Source organism: Pelophylax lessonae, assembly GCF_965119305.1.
Source record: "Pelophylax lessonae genome assembly, chromosome: 6".
NCBI classification, from domain to species: Eukaryota; Metazoa; Chordata; class Amphibia; order Anura; family Ranidae; genus Pelophylax; species Pelophylax lessonae.
The window spans coordinates 282,215,082-282,233,365 of record NC_138773.1 but is presented as its reverse complement, the minus strand read 5'-3'; the positions used below and the strand labels follow the sequence as shown (position 1 = coordinate 282,233,365).

General features: G+C 49.4%; 2 protein-coding genes across 4 annotated transcripts in view; one reads left to right on the top strand and one right to left on the bottom strand.

The window, feature by feature from the left end:
* ORC4 (origin recognition complex subunit 4) overlaps nt 1-4,202 on the bottom strand; it is a 111,797-nt gene extending 107,595 nt beyond the window's left edge. The window contains exon 1 of the mRNA XM_082262010.1: nt 4,114-4,202. The gene's annotated coding sequence lies outside the window, so the exon portion shown is untranslated. The remainder of the gene's footprint in view (nt 1-4,113) is intronic.
* A 115-nt stretch (nt 4,203-4,317) lies between these two features.
* The window catches only part of MBD5 (methyl-CpG binding domain protein 5), a 135,423-nt gene continuing 121,456 nt past the window's right edge, over nt 4,318-18,284 (top strand). For 2 of the 3 annotated variants that reach the window (XM_082260332.1, XM_082260330.1), the window contains exon 1: nt 4,318-4,606. The gene's annotated coding sequence lies outside the window, so the exon portion shown is untranslated. The remainder of the gene's footprint in view (nt 4,607-18,284) is intronic. The other variant, XM_082260331.1, reaches the window with a different exon arrangement.

Below are 18,284 nucleotides of genomic sequence, written 5' to 3'. Positions count from 1 at the left end.
AATCTGCTGTGTGTCGGCCGAATTCTGTACTGACTGGCGAACAATCGGCCGCTCTGGTGTCGGCATACAAAAATTTTAATGCTTGCATGACAGATTCTTTTCGGCCGAATGTGCGCTGTCGGAGGCATCATACTAACAAGCCTACAATCGGCAGATCGGTCGTCGGCCGAAGCTTTTCGGCCGACGATCGGCACGTGTGTACGGGGCTTTAATTAAAATAATATTTGTGTCATTCCCAAAACTTTTGGTCACGGCTGTACTGTCAGTGTATTGCTCTCAGTCAGTGTCCTCATTAGGGTAGTGCAGGGTCCTCAGTCAGCATGGAGGATGTATTGCTCTCAGTCGTGGTGGTGCAGGAACCTCAGTCAGCATGTAGGGGGGAATTGCTCTGTCAGTAGGGGTGGTGCAGGGTCTTCAGTCAGCATGGAGGGTGTATTGCTCTCAGTCAGTAGTGGTGCAGGGTCCTCAGTCAGATTGGAGGGTGTATTGCTCTGTCAGTGGTAGTGGTGCAGGGTCCTCAGTCAGCATGGAGGGTGTATTGCTCTGTCAGTAGTGGTGGTGCAGGGTCCTCAGTCAGCATGGAGGGTGTATTGCTCTCAGTCAGTAGTGGTGGTGCAGGGTCCTCAGTCAGATTGGAGGGTGTATTGCTCTGTCAGTAGTGGTGGTGCAGGGTCTTCAGTCCGCATGGAGGGTGTATTGCTCTGTCAGTAGTGGTGCAGGGTCCTCAGTCAGCATGGAGGGTGTATTGCTCTGTCAGTAGTGGTGCAGGGTCCTCAGTCAGCATGAAGGGTGTATTGCTCTGTCAGTAGTGGTGCAGGGTCCTCAGTCAGCATGGAGGGTGTATTGCTCTGTCAGTAGTGGTGGTGCAGGGTCCCCAGTCAGCATGGAGGGTGTATTGCTCTGTCAGTAGTGGTGGTGCAGGGTCCCCAGTCAGCATGGAGGGTGTATTGCTCTGTCAGTAGTGGTGGTGCAGGGTCCTCAGTCAGCATGGAGGGTGCATTGCTCTGTCAGTAGTGGTAGTGCAGGGTCCTCAGTCAGCATGGAGGGTGTATTGCTCTCAGTCAGTAGTGGTGGTGGTGCAGGGTCCTCAGTCAGCATGGAGGGTGTATTGCTCTGTCAGTTCTGGTGGTGCAGGGTCCTCAGTCAGCATGGAGGGTGTATTGCTCTCAGTCAGTAGTGGTGGTGGTGCAGGGTCCTCAGTCAGCATGGAGGGTGTATTGCTCTGTCAGTAGTGGTAGTGCAGGGTCCCCAGTCAGCATGGAGGGTGTATTGCTCTGTCAGTAGTGGTGGTGCAGGGTCCCCAGTCAGCATGGAGGGTGTATTGCTCTGTCAGTAGTGGTGGTGCAGGGTCCTCAGTCAGCATGGAGGGTGCATTGCTCTGTCAGTAGTGGTAGTGCAGGGTCCTCAGTCAGCATGGAGGGTGTATTGCTCTCAGTCAGTAGTGGTGGTGCAGGGTCCTCAGTCAGCATGGAGGGTGTATTGCTCTGTCAGTAGTGGTAGTGCAGGGTCCCCAGTCAGCATGGAGGGTGTATTGCTCTGTCAGTAGTGGTGGTGCAGGGTCCTCAGTCAGCATGGAGGGTGTATTGCTCTCAGTTAGTAGTGGTGGTGGTGCAGGGTCCTCAGTCAGCATGGAGGGTGTATTGCTCTGTCAGTAGTGGTAGTGCAGGGTCCCCAGTCAGCATGGAGGGTGTATTGCTCTGTCAGTAGTGGTAGTGCAGGGTCCTCAGTCAGCATGGAGGGTGTATTGCTCTCAGTAGTGGTAGTGCAGGGTCCCCAGTCAGCATGGAGGGTGTATTGCTCTGTCAGTAGTGGTGGTGCAGGGTCCCCAGTCAGCATGGAGGGTGTATTGCTCTGTCAGTAGTGGTAGTGCAGGGTCCTCAGTCAGCATGGAGGGTGTATTGCTCTGTCAGTAGTGGTAGTGCAGGGTCCTCAGTCAGCATGGAGGGTGTATTGCTCTGTCAGTAGTGGTAGTGCAGGGTCCTCAGTCAGCATGGAGGGTGTATTGCTCTGTCAGTAGTAGTGGTGCAGGGTCCTCAGTCAGCATGGAGGGTGTATTGCTCTGTCAGTAGTGGTGCAGGATCCTCAGTCAGCATGGAGGGTGTATTGCTCTGTCAGTTCAGGTGGTGCAGGGTCCTCAGTCAGCATGGAGGGTGTATTGCTCTGTCAGTTCAGGTGGTGCAGGGTCCTCAGTCAGCATGGAGGATGTATTGCTCTCAGTCGTGGTGGTGCAGGAACCTCAGTCAGCATGTAGGGGGGAATTGCTCTGTCAGTAGGGGTGGTGCAGGGTCTTCAGTCAGCATGGAGGGTGTATTGCTCTCAGTCAGTAGTGGTGCAGGGTCCTCAGTCAGATTGGAGGGTGTATTGCTCTGTCAGTAGTGGTGGTGCAGGGTCCTCAGTCAGCATGGAGGGTGTATTGCTCTCAGTCAGTAGTGGTGGTGCAGGGTCCTCAGTCAGATTGGAGGGTGTATTGCTCTGTCAGTAGTGGTGGTGCAGGGTCTTCAGTCCGCATGGAGGGTGTATTGCTCTGTCAGTAGTGGTGGTGCAGGGTCTTCAGTCAGCATGGAGGGTGTATTGCTCTCAGTAGTGGTGGTGCAGGGTCCTCAGTCAGCATGGAGGGTGTATTGCTCTGTCAGTAGTGGTGGTGCAGGGTCCTCAGTCAGCATGAAGGGTGTATTGCTCTGTCAGTAGTGGTAGTGCAGGGTCCTCAGTCAGCATGGAGGGTGTATTGCTCTGTCAGTAGTGGTGCAGGGTCCTCAGTCAGCATGGAGGGTGTATTGCTCTGTCAGTAGTGGTGCAGGGTCCTCAGTCAGCATGGAGGGTGTATTGCTCTGTCAGTAGTGGTGGTGCAGGGTCCTCAGTCAGCATGAAGGGTGTATTGCTCTGTCAGTAGTGGTAGTGCAGGGTCCTCAGTCAGCATGAAGGGTGTATTGCTCTGTCAGTAGTGGTGCAGGGTCCTCAGTCAGCATGGAGGGTGTATTGCTCTGTCAGTAGTGGTGGTGCAGGGTCCCCAGTCAGCATGGAGGGTGTATTGCTCTGTCAGTAGTGGTGGTGCAGGGTCCCCAGTCAGCATGGAGGGTGTATTGCTCTGTCAGTAGTGGTGGTGCAGGGTCCTCAGTCAGCATGGAGGGTGCATTGCTCTGTCAGTAGTGGTAGTGCAGGGTCCTCAGTCAGCATGGAGGGTGTATTGCTCTCAGTCAGTAGTGGTGGTGGTGCAGGGTCCTCAGTCAGCATGGAGGGTGTATTGCTCTGTCAGTTCTGGTGGTGCAGGGTCCTCAGTCAGCATGGAGGGTGTATTGCTCTCAGTCAGTAGTGGTGGTGGTGCAGGGTCCTCAGTCAGCATGGAGGGTGTATTGCTCTGTCAGTAGTGGTAGTGCAGGGTCCCCAGTCAGCATGGAGGGTGTATTGCTCTGTCAGTAGTGGTGGTGCAGGGTCCCCAGTCAGCATGGAGGGTGTATTGCTCTGTCAGTAGTGGTGGTGCAGGGTCCTCAGTCAGCATGGAGGGTGTATTGCTCTGTCAGTAGTGGTGGTGCAGGGTCCTCAGTCAGCATGAAGGGTGTATTGCTCTGTCAGTAGTGGTGGTGCAGGGTCTTCAGTCCGCATGGAGGGTGTATTGCTCTGTCAGTAGTGGTAGTGCAGGGTCCCCAGTCAGCATGGAGGGTGTATTGCTCTCAATCAGTGGTAGTGGTGCAGGGTCCTCAGTCAGATTGGAGGGTGTATTGCTCTCAGTCAGTAGTGGTGGTGGTGCAGGGTCCTCAGTCAGCATGGAGGGTGTATTGCTCTGTCAGTAGTGGTAGTGCAGGGTCCTCAGTCAGCATGGAGGGTGTATTGCTCTCAGTAGTGGTAGTGCAGGGTCCCCAGTCAGCATGGAGAGTGTATTGCTCTGTCAGTAGTGGTGGTGCAGGGTCTTCAGTCCGCATGGAGGGTGTATTGCTCTCAGTCAGTGGTAGTGGTGCAGGGTCCTCAGTCAGCATGGAGGGTGTATTGCTCTGTCAGTAGTGGTAGTGCAGGGTCCTCAGTCAGCATGGAGGGTGTATTGCTCTGTCAGTAGTGGTAGTGCAGGGTCCTCAGTCAGCATGGAGGGTGTATTGCTCTCAGCAGGTATGTGGCTCTCACCTGCTCCCCGGAGAACCCTGTGTGTGTATCTCCCGCTCTCGACTAGTTTCCACCACGTGACCTCAGCATCCTCCAGTCCCGCCCTCAAGGCTCGTCACCTTGGAGACAGCAGAGGACCTGTTCCGGGCTTCCGTCACTTCCGGGAATCTCCTGGCCGCTGTGCACCCTGGGTCCCCTCCCCTCCCCTTCCCCCGGCCTGGCCCGGACATGCGCAGTTGGAAAACTCCCATCTTTTTCCTGAGAAGCCAGGGAGCTGGAAGCGGCCGGGGGAGACGCCGAGGGGTGTCGTGTTGAGCCCCGGGGTGTTGGTGAGAGAGGGAGCGCTGCCCTCTGGCTCCCAGCTGGATGTGGGGGTGGAGGGGAAGCGCTGACCGGGCCTGAGAGGGACAGGGGCCCCCCCCGGAGCCCAGCTCAGGGGCCACACTACTTATCTAGTGATTGCTCTGCCTGAGGGAGGCCGGAAGTGACCAGGAGACCACCCTGAGGACACCGGGTAAGAGGGGAGCCCAGCCTTGGGCCATGGGGGTGGGGGGTCACAGCATGGAATTCTGGGATCTTTTCAGGGCCCCAACTGGGAGATGGTTTACTGAAGTTCCCAGCTCTGAGCCATAGAGTCTCACTCCTCCTGCTGCAGCCTTCAGACTCTGGATTGCTGTGGTAGGTGAGGGGTGCTGGTCTCTGGTACACATGGACCCCCCGACAACACATTGGACAAGCCAGGAGCCTGTATACATGGGACACGGACATCCTTATATGGAGCCATAAAGAGGACCTGTCAGAGCGGTCACAGTCAGAGCTGCCGCACAGAGCCAGGGGCTGACACCGACTTGGGGGGCCGGGTCCATGGCAGAGGACTGACAGAGCGGTCACAGTCAGAGCTGCTGCACAGGGCCAGGGACTGACTCTGACCTGGGGGCCGGGTCCATGGCAGAGGACTGTCAGAGCTGCCACACAGAGCCAGGGCTTGACTCCAACCTGGGGTGCCGGGTCCATGGCAGAAGACTGACAGCTGCCGCACAAAGCCTATCTCTGACCTGGGGTGCTGGGTCCATGGCAGAGGACTGACAGAGCAGTCGCATCCAGAGCTGCCGCATAGTGTCAGGGCCTGTCTCTGACCTGGGGTGGCGGGTCCATGGCAGAAGACTGACAGAGCTGTCACACAGAGCCTGACTCCAACCGGGAGTGCCGGGTCCATGGCAGAGGACTGTCGGAGCGGTCACAGCCAGAGCTGCCGCACAGAGCCAGGGCCTAGCTCTGACCTGGGGTGCCAGGTCCATGGCAGAGGACTGACAGAGCTGCAACACAGAGCCAGGGCCTGACTCCAGCCTAGGGTGCCAGGTCCATGGCAGAAGACTGACAGAGCTGCCGCACAGAGCCTGACTCCAACCTGGGGTGCCGGGTCCATGGCAGAGGACTGTCAGAGCGGTCACAGCCAGAGCTGCCGCACAGTGCCAGGGCCTGGGGTGCCGGGTCCATGGCAGAAGACTGACAGAGCTGCCACACAGAGCCAAGGCCTGACTCCAACCTGGGGTGCCAGGTCCATGGCAGAAGACTGACAGAGCTGCCGCACAGAGCCTGACTCCAATCTGGGGTGCCAGGTCCATGGCAGAGGACTGACAGAGCGGTCACAGCCAGAGCTGCCGCACAGTGCTGGGTCCGTGGCAGAGAACTGAGGTGTCAGGCCAGCACTGAATGGGAAGCCCCCCTATGTGAGTGTGCTGACAGATCATCTGACAGGTCCCCTTTATGAGGTCACAGCTCTGATGATGATGCTGGAAGGACACGTAGCTTTTCTATGACTGGAGTGTCATTCATGCAGTTCAGTGCTGTCTGTGAGACTTTGCCTATTTGCAGTACAAATGCACTTTTTATTGCAGCTGGAAGCATTGTGGACATAGCTCAGTACTTGGAGATAAAGCTGTATTAATCCTCAAACCAAACAATGTATTCTATTTCAGATTACCAAGCTTTAGATGCGATTCATTAGTTTTCTATTCTAAGGCTGCTGAGTTCACATATAAGCATCCAATTCGCATGACAGGCGAGTGTGACTGGGTCTTGATGGAGCTGGTTTACACAGGTCTGGGGTGACCGAGGTCCAGATTGAAAAAGGGTGTTGTGTGTCTTTTGGTCCAACTCGGGTGTGAACTCAGGCTAAAATTTGGATCCGATTCGCACCTGAACGGGGACGCACAGCACCTCAGACATGACGCTGCGGCCAGACGTGTGAATGGAGCCTTAGGCTGGGTTCCCGCATGTGTGGTGCCAATTGAAGCTCCATTTTCACAGCTAATTGACAGTCGTTTTTCAGCATTTCAGGTCACTTTTGGGTCAGGTTTACATAAGGATCAGATTAGCATTTTATACTGTTCACAGCTGAATGACGTGTGCAATTCACAAGTGTTCCTATAGAAGTCACTGGGCCTGAATTCGCACCAAAGCCAACCGCAAACTGACCGAACTCTTTGTTTGATAGGACGCAATTTGTGCTAAGGCTGGGTTCACACATCTACAACTCACACCCAGGGATCCTGTCATACTAATTGGATGCATGAAAACCCGCATCCAATTCGCATAAGTATGAATAGCCATAGTAGAAAGCAATGTTCTTTCACGTGTCCTGCAAATTGGATGTGGTTCAAAAAGGATCCAATTCCCATATGTGAGAACCTAGCCAGATGCTGGGTTCATATCTGTCCGGCTTCGGTCTGCAGTCTAGCATGTTCGTTTTCACTGGTTCTGGTGCAAATTTTTGCCTGAATTCGCACCTGAACCAGACCCAAAAACGCACAGGACCCTTTTTTAAACCGCACAGTGGCAGCCCCGGACTTTGGTGAACCGGCTCCCCATTGACATTTTCAGGGAAATTGATGAGGTGAAGCCAGCGTTAGTCTTTTATTCCTTGTGTTTTTATGCTGGTGATCTGGCCAGTGACACACCAACTGTATTAGTGTGTCCACTCTGGATGAAGGAGCACAGGAGGCACAGTAGACAGCAGCATTGTCAGTCTGGGGGGAGGGTAGTGTTAACTGCATTAGCAGATTTACATATGATAACAGAAGCCAGACTCTTGCTCACACGTTATAATCAGTTACAGCAAATAGTTTTTTTTTCTTTTTGGGATAAAGATTTTAGGTAAATGCATAACAGCTAATTGTTGTGAACTCCCCTGTCAGTGTTAAATGGTTTGTCTCATCTCTGTAACTGATACATTATGCTGGAGGAAAAACAGACCAGACGAAGATAAAGGAAAAGGAGCCTAAAAAAGAAAACTTTCACATCTAAGAATTGGTAAGCTGCAGTATATGTTTCATTTTGGATTTAATACCACTTTACAATTAGTCCAGATTCTTATGCCATTGTTATGTGAGGGGACCCAGCTCTAGTGGCTTTGCTGTTGTGAGATGTGTTTCCACTGGGTGGCCTATGGCGGGCCTGCTGCTCTGGTAGGGAGACAACTCTGGTGATGGGCACAGATGTGCTGGTTGGAGTTTGACAATGATGCAGCTGTGGTGAGGCAGGGCAAAGCTCTGGTGGTAAATCTAGTGGCAGGGATACAGTTCTTGTGATAGGAGCAGCTTTGACAATGATGCATTTTTGCTGGCTGGGCTGTGGGCACAGCTCCTGTGGCTGGGCTGTGGTGGGGTGTGACAAGGACGCAGCTCTAGTGGTGGGAACATAACTCTAACTAAGGCTGGAATATTGCATGGGGGGGGGGATTTGCTGTTCTGGTGGCAGCGCTGTGGCATGGGAATGTGGTGATGGGGACACAACTGTGGTGTCTGTGGCTGTAGTGACTGGGCTTGGCTGTAGTTGGTGGGGGAGTAGCTGTGATGGCTGGGTGTACAGCTGTAGTGGCTGGGCTGTGGCTGAGGGGTGTACAGTTGTAATGGCTGGGCCGTGGCTGAGGGGTGTGCAGCTGCAGTGGCTGGGCTGAGGGATGTGCAGCTGTAGTGGCTGGGCTGTGGCTGAGGGGTGTGCAGCTGTAGTGGCTGAGGGGTGTGCAGCTGTAGGGGCTGGGCTGTGGCTGAGGGGTGTGCAGCTGTAGGGGCTGAGGGTTGTGCAGCTGTAGTGGCTGGGCTGTGGCTGGGGGGTGTGCAGCTGTAGGGGCTGGGCTGTGGCTGGGGGGTGTGCAGCTGTAGTGGCTGGGCTGTGGCTGGGGGGTGTGCAGCTGTAGTGGCTGGGCTGTGGGGTGTGCAGCTGTCGTGGCTGGGCTGTGGCTGGGGGGTGTGCATTTGTAGTGGCTGGGCTGTGGCTGGGGGGTGTGCAGCTGTAGTGGCTGGGCTGTGCAGCTGTAGTGGCTGGGGGGTGGGCAGCTGTAGTGGCTGGGCTGTGGTTGAGGGGTGTGCAGCTGTAGTGGCTGGGCTGTGGTTGAGGGGTGTGCAGCTGTAGTGGCTGGGCTGTGGCTGGGGGGTGTGCAGCTGTAGTGGCTGGGCTGTGGCTGAGGGGTGTGCAGCTGTAGTGGCTGTGGCTGAGGGGTGTGCAGCTGTAGTGGCTGTGGCTGAGGGGTGTGCAGCTGTAGTGGCTGTGGCTGAGGGGTGTGCAGCTGTAGGGGCTGGGCTGTGGCTGAGGGGTGTGCAGCTGTAGGGGCTGAGGGTTGTGCAGCTGTAGTGGCTGGGCTGTGCAGCTGTAGTGGCTGGGGTGTCGCGGAGGGGTGTACAGCTGTAGTGGCTGGGCTGTGGCTGAGGGGTGTACAGCTGTAGTGGCTGGGCTGTGGCTGAGGGGTGTGCAGCTGTAGTGGCTGTGGCTGAGGGGTGTGCAGCTGTAGTGGCTGTGGCTGAGGGGTGTGCAGCTGTAGTGGCTGTGGCTGAGGGGTGTGCAGCTGTAGTGGCTGTGGCTGAGGGGTGTGCAGCTGTAGTGGCTGTGGCTGAGGGGTGTGCAGCTGTAGTGGCTGTGGCTGAGGGGTGTGCAGCTGTAGGGGCTGGGCTGTGGCTGAGGGGTGTGCAGCTGTAGGGGCTGAGGGGTGTGCAGCTGTAGGGGCTGGGCTGTGGCTGAGGGGTGTGCAGCTGTAGGGGCTGGGCTGTGGCTGAGGGGTGTGCAGCTGTAGGGGCTGAGGGTTGTGCAGCTGTAGTGGCTGGGCTGTGGCTGAGGGGTGTGCAGCTGTAGTGGCTGGGCTGTGGCTGAAGGTTGTGCAGCTGTAGTGGCTGGGGTGTCGCGGAGGGGTGTACAGCTGTAGGGGCTGGGCTGTGGCTGAGGGGTGTGCAGCTGTAGTGGCTGGGCTGTCGCGGAGGGGTGTGCAGCTGTAGTGGCTGGGGTGTATCTGTGGTAGCTGGGTGTGCACCTATAGGGGCTAGCTTGTGGCTGGGGGTGTGATGCTGCTCTGGTGACGGGGCGAGGGGGGGGGGGGGGGGAGAAAATGACAGTTTTGTTGATTGGTAGTGAGTCACCAGCACTGCAATAGATTTGCAAGAACCAGGAGGGCCACACAGGAGCCTTTATCAAGATGTAGTCATACTTGGGATGATTTACTAAAGGAGTTGGGAATCTTCACTCAAAATTGTGTATAAGTTTTCTCCTTAATTATCCATTCATGTGAAAAGCAAATTCCTGTTTTTCATTTGCACAATTGGGTGTTCAAAGTGAATAGAAATTTGCTTTTTATATGATTGGATCATTCCTGTCATTAGCCCTCCTCCTCTTTTAGTAGTCGTCTTCTATATCCAAACCTTTATAAAAGAATCCTTTGCTGCCATGACATTTTAGTTTTTGCACATGCACCGAAAATTCTGGATTATTGAAGAAATCTTCTTAATACCTGGGTGCATACAGTGGCACACAAAGTAAGCTGGTTCCCAACCTCGGTCCTTGGGTGCCCCCAGCAGGCTGTGTTTTCTTGCGTTTGCTGTAGCTAGAATAGCTGTCCTAAATACCAAGCCGTTGACATTATTTTAAACCACTTGTGCAAGGTAAAGGAAATACTGAAAACATGACCTATTGTCAGTATTTGAGGACTGAGTTTGGAAACCACTGCAATAATGGATTACTAATCTAAGATGTGGACCATTCCATTGTTGGTTGATGGGTAGGTTATGAGAAATACATAGTGATGTGAAGCTGAGGACACCACTTTGAGAACTGTGTGTCATGAGTTGAAGCAGGTCTAGTGTTGGTAATAAGTTGACTAGAGAATTCTGGTGACTTAGCCATTAGTTGGTCCAATCACCTACGAGCTTAATACATCATTCAGAAATTGCAGAGGGAAGATGGTCTAGCAGAACCGCTCAGATCTGTAATTTCTGCCATAGTTTTACTCTTTTTACTGCCACCTTCAGTGTATACACGGTGATTCACCCAACTTATAACAGTTGTCATAGGTTGGCAGAGCTGGAAACGTGAGCATAGATGTCCAGATGTTAGCAAATAATATGGTAGGTTAATCATTATACTTCTGCTTGAAATCAAAATAATTTCTCTTGAGCGATGCACTTAAGCTCTGGAAGGTTTTACCCGCTTCATGACCAGAGCATTTTTTGCTATTCAGTGCTGCAATGACAATTGCATGGTCATGCATCACTGTACCCATATGACATCTTTATTATTTTGTTCACACAAATAGAGCTTTCTTTTGGTGGTATTTGAGCACCACTTGTTTTTTTATTTTTTGCAAAATAAACCTAAAAAGAGCAAAGGGTTTTTTTTTTGTTTTTTTTTTTATGTTTTCAACTTTGTTATAAAACATATCCAATAAAAAAAAAATCAAAACTTAAAATTTCTTAAAAAATGTATGCCAAAATGTATTCTGCTACATGCTTTTGGTAAAAAAAAAAAAAACATCCCAGTGAGTATATAACAATTGGTTTGTGCAATATTTCTAACATCTGCAAATGATGGTATATGTACTGAGACTTGCATATCTATGACACTAAACAAGTAGTGGAGGAGATCAGCGACTTGCAGTGGGACTGTGATAGTGTGTCGGGCAATCTGACGCTAGCTAATGCGGGCTTTGGGGTACACTAGCTGACACTGACATCGATAGTGACACTAATAGTGATTAATGCTAGTACTCTACATTGTCACTGTACTAATGACACTGGCTGGGAAGGGGTTAACATCTAGGGGCAATCAAAGGGTTAACTGTGCCTAACAATGTGTAATGTGCGCTAATTTTAGTTTAAAGCGGAGTTCCGGGCACAAAATCGACCTAATCGATTTTGTGGCCATTCGCTTGCTTTGCTTCACCTGAAAAGGAATTGGATAGTTAGGATTATTTTTTTTTTTACTTACCTTGTAATTGTAGAAAGAAATACTCACCTATTTTCCACTTCCTCCCTCTGTGGCCGCGGCCCGCGCCGTCACTTCCGGTTTGCAATGATTCCTGGGAGCTGAACGTCATCGCTCCCAGGAATCAATGCGACGGCACCGGCCCCGCTCGACACTTCCGGTGCGACGCCGCATTCCCTGCTAAACAGCTTCTGGGCATGCGGTGCCGCACCGGAAGTGACAAGAGGGGCCGGTGCAGGCGCATTCTGGGAGAAGAGGACGCAGAAGAGGATCGCTCTGGCTTCAGCTGCCCACAACATAGATGGCAACGCTGGAGAAGAAATTTTATAAGGGAGTATTTCTTCTTGCAGGTAAGTGCGAACCGGGACAAATCAGAGGCTAGCCATTGTGGAATGTACTAGCCCTGATTGTCCCAGGGGTATGTTCATTGAAAAAATGTTTCTGTGCCCGGAACTCCGCTTTAAGATCTGGCTGTTTTTTCTCCCTGCTTTGCAGGGAGAAGAAACAGACAAATCACTGTTCACAGAGTTTTGTTTTTGTAATAACAGTTCTGTGTGTGTTTTGGACACAGCACGATTCGGCTGACTGGCCAATGACAGCATGGGTCGGCAGGGGGGCGTGCAAACCTGGAAGAAAGGTCAGTATGTTGCCCAGCCTGCAGATGTCACCTGCTCACCGTACAACTACTGTGGGCAGGCAGTTAGCTGTAAATCAATATTAAGCCCAAAAGCAAACCTTTATTATATTGCAGTTTACCAATTTCTAAATGTGATGGCTGCATTAGTTTACTTTAGTAGACTTTATCTCTTCCATTTTAATTTGGTGATCCAGCCAGCAAGTCTGTTTGACTTTCAAAAGCTCAAGCTCTCCAGCAGAATGCATCAGTTTACATTGATGAGACAAACCACCTAAGGCTGGCAGAGGTGATTAAAATGATCAGCTTTTAGGGTGTGGAACTCCATCCGCTACTCAGGCATTTTGATGTCCCTTTTTTGCCATTACTCCACATTGCTCACAACCTTCTCTTTCCTAGGGGCTTGTTGGAGCCCCACTTTTTCCTGGTGGCTCTCCCGAGGCTTTACGCAGGTACAGGATTTTCTTTCCCCCTGTTCCTTCCCATCCTAGGAGGCGATTCGAGAGATCCATGGAGCCCTGCTAAGGGAGGACTTTAACTTTCTTCAACTAATACATTGGATTGCTGCCCTGTGCCGCGCGTCTTCCTATTCCTATCAAAAAACTTTTTTGAACATACGTGTCACCATGCCCCGGGGGCATATGGCCTAATTTCAGCCATTTATGCATCTTTGAACGGACACCCGTAATCCGTATCCCTCTCCTACATGTTTCAATGGGAGTGGGACCTCCAGCCCCCAATAGAGCTAGAGGATTGGAGCAAGGCTTGGAAAACGGTTGCAAAATGTTCCTTTGATACAAATATGCTTGAAGCTGCGTATAAGTCCTTTTCAGATGGTTCTGGGTTCCTGCCCAAGTAGCTCATGCTTACCCAGGAAGTGGTAACCGATGCATTCGCAACTGTGGGCAAAGGGGATGTCCTCCTACCTTGTGGTCCTGTCCCAGACTGGTGGGGTTTTGGTCCTGGGTCTTTGGCCTGCTCCAGACCCTGTTCCATTTAACAGTTCACAGAGACGCTAAGTTGGCCCCATTTGCGTTGTCCGATACCTGGCTTTTATGTGCCCCAGCAGAAGCTGGCCATTTAGCTTTTTATCTCTGCCAAACAGACCATAGCAGAAGCCTGGAAGACCCCATGCATTGCCTTCCAAGAGGTGAAGTCACCTATGACCACTCTAGTGCTCCATGAGCAGATGTATGGTATTGTGAATGATTCCTATTCCAAATTTCTTAAGACCTGGGAACTAGAGCTGCACAATTCTGGCCAAAATGAGAATCAGGATTTTTATTTGCTTAGAATAAAGATCCCTATTCTCTCACAATTCCCGGCGCAACATCTTTCACATTATGCAGAAAAATTGGGCTAACTTTACAATTTTTTTATTTTTTTTAAATTTCATTGAAGTGTATTTTTTCCCAAAATTGCGCTTGAAAGACCACTGCTCAAATACAGTGTGACATAAAATGCTGACGCTAAAAAAATAAAATATATAATGTTTGGGTGTTCTAAGTAATTTTCTACCAAACAATACTGATTATAACTTGTAAGCGACAAGTATCAGCAAAAGGCTAAAGCCCCGTACACACGCACCGATTGTTGGCCGACCGATCGGCCGTCTTTTGTCCAGTGGTGTTGTGTTGGTTGAAATGTGCTCTAGACTGCACACAAATTTTGTCGGCCAACAACAACCGACTGCAGAAGTGATGTCATGTTCTGGTCTACTTTTCGTGTGTTTTTTCTTCTCTGAGCATGCCCAGTCTTGATCATCACATTTTTGTCGGCCGAAATCTGTACTGACTGACGAACAATTGGCCGTTCTGTTGGCCAACAAAAATTTTATAGCCTGCACACCAGATTTTGTTCGGCCGAAAAGTCACAGGCGGTTGTCGGAAGCATCATACTAACAAGCCGATAATCGGCCGATCGGACGTTGGCCGAAAATTTACGGCCAACAATCGGTGCATGTGTACGGGCCTAAGTCTTTAAGTGGTTCAACTGACCTCATTGCAGACTGAAGTTCATCCCTTTGATCTCTAAAAGAACAGAAGATATAATGTTTCTTTTTTCCTTCCTTTTTCTTTTTTTTTTTTTTTTTTTTTTTTTTTTTTTTTTTTTTTTGGGGGGCGGTAACAATCATTTTAAACTATGTAGTGCAAGGGCCTGCTTAATGGGATACAATTGAAAGTTGTTTAGTTTTGACCTCCCATATTATATGTTTTTTGGTAAATCTAAAGGAAGATTGTACGTGTATGGCCAGCCTAAGATTGATGGGGGAGACCTTTACTGCTCTTGTTAAGTGTCGTTTTTGGGTACCATTTTATTATTGAGCTTGTGCTCTGCGACTGATCAGTCCTGTACTACTTTGTTTCTCTTTGTTGCTTTTAAAGGGAACCTGTAACCAAGTACTAAACCGAGATTGTGGAATACCAGAAAGGCAGATGGTATACTTGATTCTCCTAGAAGGATTTTAGTAAACTTTATTAGGGCATAATATATTGACTCTAGCCTTACGTGCGTGTCACATTTGCAATGCAGCAGTGGCATTGTGGAAGTGTTAGTTGTGATGGGGTCCAAAACAATGCAAAGTAGTGGGATCTGCCATAGTAGTATATAAAATCTGTAACAGTAGAACTATGATTTAACTTGTTTGGTTATTTCTTGGTTAGGTTACACTCAAAATCAGAACCTGGCCTGTTATTTTGTGTTACTGTTACCATTTAGGCCAGGGGTTTCCAACCTTTTGATCTTCCTGGGACACATTGGAAGAAGAGGAATTTTGTCTTGGGCCACATCAGGAATAAACTAACAATAAGGAGCTGATTAGCAGAAAAGGTCAGGCATATCACAAGTTAATCATCACTGATATAGATGATGTTTCCTTATGAGTGATAAAACTTCATATTTTTGTTTTATATATATATATATATATTTTTTTTTTATATATAGAACTAGTGCGATATCTGACAATGTTTTCGTTAAACTAAAGCATCAAGTTCTGGTTCTGGTTCATGGAGTAGGAATTCCGTTCAGGTGCTCATCGGATATTTTGGTTTTAATTTTGCCATTTGCGTGCTTTATCCTTGAAAATAGTTGCTGCTGAAAACTGAAATGAATAAGGCCCCTTTCACACGAGCGGTGCGCCTGACGAACTCAGTTTTGCTCAGCGGTGATCGATCCGCCAATCCCTGCTGAGCAGGCGAATGACAGCACCGTCTCCCATTTCTTTGCAGAGACAGACCTGTCAGATCCCCGCTCTCCTCTATGGGAGATCGGATGAAAACGGACTGCCTGTCCGTTTTCATCCGATCCTCCAGATGGATGGAAAATAGGGTTTCTATCCGTCCGGATAGCAGCAGGTGTCAGGGGACATGTCTCCGCTGACATCCACTGTTCCATAGGGCTGCATGGAGCATCCGATCAGGTCTGAAAAACTGACGGGCAGACCGGATCGGAAAGCCCGTGTGAAAGGGGCCTTAGAGTGATTGTGAAGAGTGGGAGATTTTTCTTTGGGAAGATAAAACTTGTATAAGTCCAAGAAAGAGACACTGTCAAATTTTTCTTCAGTCGCATGTATTCGCTAAGTGTAAAAGCAAATGGCCAAAGATTCTTTGGATACTACTTATCTTATACCCACTTTACTGCCATCCTGGTCTCCCAAAAGTTTTCAAAAATAAACTTATAAATTGTGACTGTTGTGGAGCTTCCTCACCCTAACCTTTATGTGAAAGCAGCAATTCCTGCACTGCATTGTGAGAGACCAGGGCAGGGTAACATACCAGGAAATATATATATATATATATATATATATATATATATATATATATATATATATATATATATATATATATATATATATATATATATATATATATATATATATATACACACACACTTTTTTTTTTTTTTTTTTTTTTTCAGGGCTCTGGTGGATAAATGGGACATCGCTGCAGCTCATTTGCTTCTTTAACCCTGAACACAATGTTGTAACTCTTGCTATACATGCTTGTTACAGGTCAGTGCCTCACTAGGTAAGGCTAGGATAAAGATGACGGCACCATAGTTTCCTCATTCTAAAAAAAAGGCAGAGGTGGTAACCAAAAAACAAAAATGTAATATATTGCAGCTTACCAATCCATGAATGTGGTGGCTGCAGTTGGTTTGTTGTTTTTTGCTTTTCCACTGCTGGTACCGCATGATACGGTGCAGGAACGTTTCCGTACGGTATGGTACGGCGGCACTTTTCCACTACATGGAACCGAAAGGTACGGCTCAGTACCACCTCGATTGTGGTTCCAAGAGGTACCATACCGGTACTATATCCCACAATCCTTTGCATGCAGTCACTACTAGCCACTGATTGGTCAGAGAATCGTTGCTATCCCACCCACTTAACTTTAGTACTACTTTAGTGGAAAACCATTCCAAAATGTACCGAACCGTTCCAACACCGTACCATGCGGTACCAGCAGTGGAAAAGCAAACCGGGCCAAGCAGGGCCGAGTAGAGCCGAGTCGGTACTTGCCGTGAAAAAGTGCCATTATTGTCTAAACTCTAGTACACATGATGCGCTTATTGAACAATCATCCGTTTTGTTTGTTTGTTTTGTTTTTTTTTTTTTTTGTTTTTTTATGCATGCTAGTCTCCATATCGAAAAGGAATAGGTTACCAAAGTACGAAAATTCTTGTACGACAGAATAAAAATTTTGAAGTGATGTAATGTATTGTATTTTCAGACAAAAACTGTACTGATTAAATGAAAATTATTCGATCTGGCATCGTACAAGAGAAAATTTCATGTTTGTCTCTTTTTCAGGAATTTTCGGACAGAAGCGGTGTACTAACAATCAGATTATCATACGATCGTTTCAAAAGCATTATTTTTTGTATGATATTCTGATCGTGTGTACAGGGCTTTAGGGTGTCTCCACTTGGGATGGGGAAGTAACAGAGACACCTTTTGGGCAGCAGCATGGTCAGTTTGGGAAGAGGGTTGTGTTAGATGCACTAATAGATTTGGGTGAACCTACAGCAGAACTAAATAGAGCGATACTCACCTTTTCTCCAATGGACCCCATCCCTCGCCAGCATCTTCTCCTGTGTGCTGGTTTTCGGCCATCTTCATTTGCTAGCGCGGGATGACTTCACTTCTGCGCAAGCACAGAAGCTAGTCATCCTGGCGCACAGGGATAGGACCAGCTGCTGTAAGTTGAGCTACACAGCTCAGTTTATGTGCCGGAGATCATAGTGAGCAGGCAGGTAGGATTGTTGCAGAAGAGACATTGTATGTCATTAGACAGACTTCTGATGAACAGACAGCGGTCTTGCTGAGCCAGATAAATTACGGTACATTTGTATCGCACAGTAATTGTGACTATACGTGGGGGTGGGGGAGGCGGTCATGCTCAGTAGCAGTAGTCTGGCTCTACAATATTCTATTGAAGGAAAGATTGGGATGCCTAGATCTTAGGGGAAAAACAGGTACAGTAGTGTTTAACAGAGTTAGTACATGGGTGGCCTTTTCAAGTTTGGAGGTCATGAAAGAACTTAACTTGGTGTCTGCAAAACTTGACTATTATTTCAAACCAAGCTGTTGTAGATTGTTGGCTTACACGAGTCCCCATCCTGCATATACATTGTAGAACTTCATATGCTGTTGCTTATGTTCACCCCTACCTTTTTGGTTTGGACATGGGGGATTGGGCTTGGCCGTCTGTCTTATTTTTTAAGGCTTTGTTAACCACTTGCCGACCAGCCGCCGTACATATACTGCGGCAGGTCGGCTCAGTCCCGCGTAACGACGTACCTGTATGTCGCTTTGCGGGGGTGCACTCCCATGCTCATTTGCCACAGGGGAAGCCTCAGGATTGCCGCCAGCACCTGCGATCGCTCCCCATGGAGACAGAATGCCAGTCTGCCGTTGTAAACATGGCAGACCACTGTTCTGTCAGTTATGAAATACAGGGATCCGGTGTTCCTCTTATTTAGGAACACAGGTCCCTGTGTTCAGTAAATACATCCCCCCACAGTTAGAAAGCACCCCCTAGGGACACATTTAACCCTTTGAGCGCCCCTCGTGTTACCCCCTCCCCTGCCAGTGTCATCAGTACAGTAACAGTTCATGTTTTTAGCACTGATTACTGTAGTAATGTCACTGGTTACCCCCCCCCCCCCCCCAAGTGTATCAGAAATGTCAGTTAGGGGTCCGATCTGTCCGCCGCAATGTCACAGTCCCGCTAATAATTGCTAATTGTTGCTATTACTAGTAAAAAATTGACATAAGACTTTCCCCTAGTTTGTAGACGCAATAACTTTTGTG